Source organism: Podarcis bocagei (genome assembly GCF_964188305.1).
Source record: "Podarcis bocagei genome assembly, chromosome: 2".
Classification (NCBI taxonomy): Eukaryota; Metazoa; Chordata; class Lepidosauria; order Squamata; family Lacertidae; genus Podarcis; species Podarcis bocagei.
The window spans coordinates 52568372-52575474 of record NC_138126.1 but is presented as its reverse complement, the minus strand read 5'-3'; the positions used below and the strand labels follow the sequence as shown (position 1 = coordinate 52575474).

General features: G+C 43.6%; 1 protein-coding gene across 1 annotated transcript in view; it reads left to right on the top strand.

Annotated features, from left to right (window-relative positions):
* The first annotated feature begins 3971 nt into the window (after positions 1-3971).
* Positions 3972-7103, top strand: part of FBLN2 (fibulin 2) — a 127290-nt gene continuing 124158 nt past the window's right edge. The window contains 1 exon segment of the mRNA XM_081175932.1: positions 3972-4044. The gene's annotated coding sequence lies outside the window, so the exon portion shown is untranslated.

Below are 7103 nucleotides of genomic sequence, written 5' to 3'. Positions count from 1 at the left end.
GTTAATGGGCTAAATAGGGCCACAACTTTATTGGTTACAGGTGATGAGCGGTATTGGCCTAGGCATTGGTCGTGACTATATCCAACTTCAGCCCGTCTGGGGAGGGTTAACCACCAGTAGGAGGAGTCCTGCTGATGCACGTCAACTAGAAACTCCCCCGGGGTCACTGCTCGGGGGTGTGCCTTAGGCCCTCACCTCCATAGGCTTTGGACAGGGCCACGCCCCCCGGAATCCTTTATCGGACTACCCTTCAATATGCGGGGCAGGTGATGGCGCTTCCTCCCCTCTTTCAACTACAGAACAATACCAGTGCCTAACCTCCAATACCAAGAAAGTTGTGACGATTTGCTACGAGGTAGGCGAAAACCAAGTGGCTGGTGCCAATTTGCCAAGTGGAAAAATTCCTACCAGGCCCCTCAACGGCGACCAACCAAGGTACATAGCAAGGTCAAGGAATGGAAATCTTATAGAGTGGGAGGGTGGGAAAAGCAGGCGGGGAAAGAGGGAGATCCCCGGCCACGTCCTGCATTAAATAGGGCAGGCCACGCCCCCAGAGCCAGCCGATTGGCTGGCCAGGGTGTGACGCGGCCGGGAATCCCCCCAATCGCACGGGGCTGTGAAGCCCGCAACCCCACCACCTCTGTAGGGTGGAAGTGGCTTTGTCAAATGAGCTCATGAAACAACCAGTGACCCTCCTGCAGATGATTCCAGACTACTATTTTTTTTATAGTTTTACACTGGTTAAAAAGAAAAGGAAAACTATCCTTTCTTTCTTTTAAAGGAGAAATAGTTTATATTTATGAAATAATATAGAGCATAAGAACAGAGCTCTGTGGATGGGAACATGCTTGTATAAGACATCATCATGGCAAATAAATGTACCAATAATTATTACGTTGGCCAAGGATTGAGATGTTGTAGCCATCCAGGTGTTGCTAGACTCCAACTCCCATCAGCCCCAGCCATCATGGTCAATGATAATGATTCCTGCATGCTGAATCTTGGACCATGCATTGCCCTTTGAGAAGGGGCCCTTTATCCAGTAGAGATTCCTACTGGCGGAGAAGAGGGGGAGACATTTGCCACCAATCTTCTTTCCCCTGCAGTGCCCAGTGGTACTTTCAGTGCTGTCTTCCACCTTTCTAGAACAGATTTTCAGAAGTCATGGCTGGCTTCAAGGGAAGGGCGAATTGGCAAAAATGACCTGCTCCACTTCTGCTGGTGGGCATGTTTCATGAGCAAAACTCAACTCACAAAACATTACTGTATTAAGTACTTTGGGCTGTAAGTGTGGATGGCCAAGGAGACTAATGTGTGGAATCACAGGTGCCGAGTGTGCAGGGCTCTCAGGGCTCCAGCCCACACAACACACCCCATTAAGAGGCAGGGCACCCACAATTTTTTGCGGTGGGGCCATGCACACTGCGCGGGCATGTGTGCTTGACATCAGCATGACCAGCAGGAGAACATATGCTCCCGCTGGGAGCGTCCCCAAGGGAGCCCGCTCCGCCCAGCTGAGGAGAGGGGCAGCCAAATCCAGAGGGCCCTGGAGTGGCTACGCACACTGCCACTACCCCCTCTCCAACCACATACCTCCTTACCTTCTGGAGGCCTGTTGCAGCTTCCAGAAGGCCCTTCGGGGCCCACTGTGGCTGCAGGAAGGCCTGATGATTCCCACTCCGGCCTGCCTCCAGCTATGACAGGCCCCGTCAGGCCTTCTGCAGACCACAATGGGCCTTGGCATGCATTCCCATGGCCACAATGGGCCCCGTTGGGTTTTCCAGAGACTGCAACAAGCCCCATTAGGCTTTCTGGAGGCTTCCTCCTACCATGTGACGTCACATGTGTGCCACGTGCGCAGTGGCGGAGTGGTGGTGGGCAGCCGCAATGGCACCCTGGAGATCGCACAGCCAGGGGTGGTGCGCTCCCCCCGCATGCCTCTTCCTCCGCCAGTGCACGTGCATGTCATCACAGATCTGTGCCAAGCACACACAATGTGGAGCTGGACCCGGAGCCCTTGTGTGGAATGGCTTTGTAGATGGCAGAGAAGGTTTTCTGCCTCTAGTAGCTGAAAAATAAGAGATGCCTATAGGAAGTCCCAAAGCACGGCATGAGGACGACAGTTCTTGTCGTTGATTGCCAGCAACTGGTATTCAGAGGCACCATCTCTTTGATCCTGGAGGTAACCTTGTATTCTATTATTTTGAGAGAAGGAGAAAAGCTCTTGAATCAGCCCATCTAACAGGACCAGTGGTCAGGGATGATGGGAATTGTAGTCCCAAAACATCTGAAGGGCCGAGTTTGCCTATGCCTGGCCTAGCTAGTAGTAAACTGAATGACTGAAGGTTTCAAAAACATAAATGGAGTAGCAGAATGATTGTTTCTCTCTATACACATAGAGGGCAAAATTTCAGGAAAAAACGCCAGAAGAAATGAGGGCTAAAACTATTTGGAGGATGCTAACCCAACTCAAGACCTTTCAGAATTGTGTATGATGCTGTGGGGGGGACAGCATGGACACCTGTGAAGGAAGGATGGACTCTTTCCATTTCTTTTATCTGGGACATATATTAGCAGTGTCTGCACTTCCACAATTACCATACTTATCAGGTAAATCTTATTTTCCATGAATTCTCACAATGGACTAAGAACTGATTTCCCATACCCTGTGTCTGCCTAGCTATTGGCCAAGCTGCTGTAATGACATGGAATATTCACAAACATTATGATGACTCAGTGGAAATCCTCTGAGAGAAGCAGAGAGGGGTAGGTCTATGGGACTCTTAAAAACAACAACACACATTCAAAATACAGGGACCGGAAGGGATGTATGCTGTTTATGTGAGAGAAGGTTGACTGAGTCTCACTCCAGCTGTCTTGCGATAACAGAAGTAGGGGGGGAAACCATGAATTCTAGCATGGCCTAGAAGTGCAATGTCTTTAAATATCCCATTCCACAAGCCACTTGAAGAAAAATTGCTTACTTCTAAGGAGTCCAGCTTAGCTAGCACACAAATTGTAACGAAACCATTTGTGTTTCCTGTGTGCTCTAGTTTTATATCTGTTTCCTCTTATTCTGAATTGCCTTGCTGTTGCTTATCTTTAATCTCCTCTTGCAGCTGTTTGTCATGCAGCTTTCCCTTCCAGGTGTCTCTCTGGGCTATCCGGGAAGACAACGGAAGTGTCTTCATCAAATTCTGTTTCACTTACATTTTCATTCCAGACTCAACTGTAGATATGGGGGGCAACCGGGGGGGGGGAGCCACAAAGAGTTGTGAATCTGCAGCATCCCATGATGTGGATGAGAGTTCATGGGGAAGAAAAGGGTTCAGAAAAGAAAAAGCAAATCAAGGTATCAGGGAAGAATGCCCATTATTATTGCTTACATTGATAGCCAATTAGGGAACTTTAGTGAAGAAATAAATTTCATACATCTCCAGACGACTTTAAGCAGCACATAACCCAACTAGCATGCAGTCATAAAGATTAAATTGTAGGAGAAACTAGCCATTATATTTTTAGTCTATTCTTCGCACAGGCGGTGCTGGCAAGTCTGTGCTTCTGCACAATGTGTGACTGTTACTTTGAGTATGATTGATCTCCTCAGTCCTCTCAACTCCCTCCAGAGCCTCTAGAAAAAGTTAGCAAAAAGATCTGTACCAAGCAGGCAGGATTAGAGCTGGTCTGCATGAAAGCCAAGTGGTGGTATTTCAAGGCAGTGAATCTATTTAAATGCACAATAAAACACAAAAAAATTCCAAAATGGCCACATATAAATATGCTGCTGTTAATTTCTAAATCCTGCTGAACAGAAAAACAGTATTTCCATTTTTGTGCTCTCCCCTCACCCCGTTGCACATCAGAGGGAGGTAAAAAGTGAATTAACCGTATCATAGGCACATGGTACTACCCTGCTCAGATTACACCACAAAATCTAGGCAGTTCCTTTGGAATGGATGTGAGTTGAAAGCAGCACTTGGAAACAGAGGACCAGTAATATGACTGGAGACAAAAGGTTATAAGAAACTGTAACTATAGTCACAGGTCTGTAAATCTACCCACATGTGCATTGTAATAGTTAACTAAATGCATCTATTAGGTTTATTATTGCATAAGAATTTTAAAAATCTTTTGGTTTAGCTTTGGTTTTGCTACATATTGTGATTTGCTAGTTCTAAAAGTATATATTGCTGTCCTCTTTATTCCTAGGCTTTGTTCTTAAGATTTACCTCTCAGCATTTAAAGTTATTGTTAAGTTTGTTCTGTCTGACAAGGTTTGAAAACTTTTAGCAGATGTAAAATGATTTAGTGGGTATTTTTAGCTATTGACTGTAAAAACTATCGTGAAGGTTGCATACAGAGTTTTTGCATTCTACTTTTCTGCAAGGTATCTCAGATGCAGAAAGAAGTATTTGTATTATTAATTACATCTTAAATTGGTTTATGCATTCTTTTTAATGAGAAGCAATTGCTTTAGATGCTACGTCTGGGCTTTGGGCTGAACTAAGCAATGTCTTTTAAACTTTACATTCTTAGAGAAAGTTAAGTTTGCTTTTGTTGGTACAAATCAAGGAGGAGTTGTGATTCAGTGTGACAGATTGAATGTGAGCCATATGAGACTGACAGGGTCAGGCCCTTATAAAAGCTGATTGCGTGTGTTACAAAATATCAGAGAATAATTTAGATTCTGACAGTGTCGAGGGCTTCATGAGCTTTTTTCCTTTCTTCATTCCATTGGCTTGTGTGATTAAAAATGCTTGGGAGCAGTCATTTCTTTGCAGAATTTCTTGTGATGTGAATTCTTAAGGAATCACAACAGCTACAAAGAGTGCAGAGTAAGCAAGGGGTTGTATATTCAGTTGATGGTCATAGCTGAATCACTTCAGATCAATCAAAACTAGCTATGTTTAGGGTTTTTTTCTGCATTAGGAAACATGCTATGAGACACAGCATACTCCAAGCACCAGTCTTCTCTTAATAAGGATTACATTTTCACTGTGGCATGTGATGAAATGTAACTCGCACGACTCTCATTAACACTGCTTACAGAACTTGCATGTTCACTCTGATGAACAGTTGTCCCTAAGAAGACCATAACAATGAATCAATTTGCTGCCTCCCTTTTGCTTTTAGCAAAGAGAGTGTATGTGTATTTGCAATCTTTTGATGAATAGATTCTCTTCCAATCTGATATTTCTTTTTTAGAATGGAGTAATTGTCTTCATTATGTAGAAGACAAATGAAAGACATAATTGTTTTGCAAGTCCTGTTGCTGGTTAATCATGAGGTCTCTTGATACAATGTGTATGAGCACATTTTTTTTCTTTTAAACTTCACCTAATTCTCCAGGAGCTGAGACAATGTTAGAGCCGATTGTGAATGGAGGATAGTGTGTGTGTGTGTGTGTGTGTGTGTGTGTGTGTCTACACTAGTGAGAAGCAGAAAAAGGAGCATTTTTGTGCATTCACACGTATTTCTTGCATACAATATAACAGATGCATCATAATATAAGAGAATTAATCATCTATATTATAAGGCATTAAAGAGTTTTATAGGGGAAGTGAAGCTTTTGTCAGCAATTGCCTGAGCTGTCCTTGTGTTAAATGTGTGTTGGGCAGACAGCAGCTGCCCTAATCCTAGAGAAGGGCAAAGGAAATCAGGGTCTGGGGAAAGGGGGTTTCAAAGGAGACCCTAAGAAAGAAGGAGGCAGTGGGTTCATAAAGCAGCATATCCAGGATGGAGTTGAATAAGAAAGTTGGAATGCTAAGAAACATAAAAGAATGAGAAAAAAGAAGGTCAGAGCTAGAAGAATCAGGTGGGAAAAAATCTGTAAGAGAGAATGGACACTGAAGATAGGACTATGCAGCCAATTCATGACAAAAGGGGAGACAGGCCAAAGTTCACATACAGTGGTACCTCAGGTTACATACGCTTCAGGTTACAGACTCCGCTAACCCAGAAATAGTACCTGGGGTTAAGAACTTTGCTTCAGGATGAGAACAGAAATTGTACTCCAGTGGCGCAGTGGCAGTGGGAGGCCCCATTAGCTAAAGTGATGCTTCAGGTTAAGAACAGTTTCAGGTTAAGAACGGACCTCTGGAACGAATTACGTACTTAACCTGAGGTACCACTGTACTGATCTGAAATAGGTGTCCAGATCTTTGACTCCACTATTTAACCAAAGATCTAAACCAGGCTTCCTCAACCTCGGCCCTCCAGATGTTTTTGGCCTACAACTCCCATGATCCCTAGCTAGCAGGACCAGTGGTCAGGGATGATGGGAACTGTAGTCTCAAAACATCTGGAGGGCTTGGGGTTGAGGAAGCCTGATCTAAACTGTAGTGTTACATACTAATAAATCTCTACCTACAATATACTATCATAATACATAACCGATTGAGGGTCAGCTAGAGAACTGGCCAGTTTGTATCTCCATTGAAGTCACAGTAGCCATCCCTGTGCATCTTAAGCAGTATATGACTTCTTAACCAAGAGACAAAAAGACAACTCCTGATATTGGTTTATTATGAAGGATGTGCTAGCAGAAGTCATCCGATTCATTCTTACCTCATCTTTGTAAGAAGCTGTCCAAATTCTGTTCTTAATTTATGGAATGGTAAATAGTTCCTGGTCCTATTGTGCCCATCTAGAAAGAACAGATGGTAGTTTAAACAAGTTCTGCTATGGGATAAAATGTTCCAAGTCTTTGACAGATCGTATCCATCTGTATGGAAGAAACAGGGTTTGTGTAAAGTAAACAAGATAAATAAAAAGAATTTAAATTCTGTCTTGAAAAAGGGCTGTTTGTGGTTCTGTACCTCAAACATTACCCAGTCCAAAGGCATTATGTACACTTAAATGTGCTATTTTTGTCAGATAGGCGCAAAACACCAAGAACCCGTAGAACAGTGGAGAACAGTGGTCACTGTCCAGGATAATAAGCTCAGAAACTAATGATCTATTACAAGCAGCCAAAAAAACAGATGTTCTTTATTTATAGAAATACATCTGTATATGAGGCTAATTGTTGCCTTTGTTGACCCAACTGGCTAGAGTTTAGCCCTAGCCAGCCCAGTATATATCAGCTGAGTTAAAAATATACA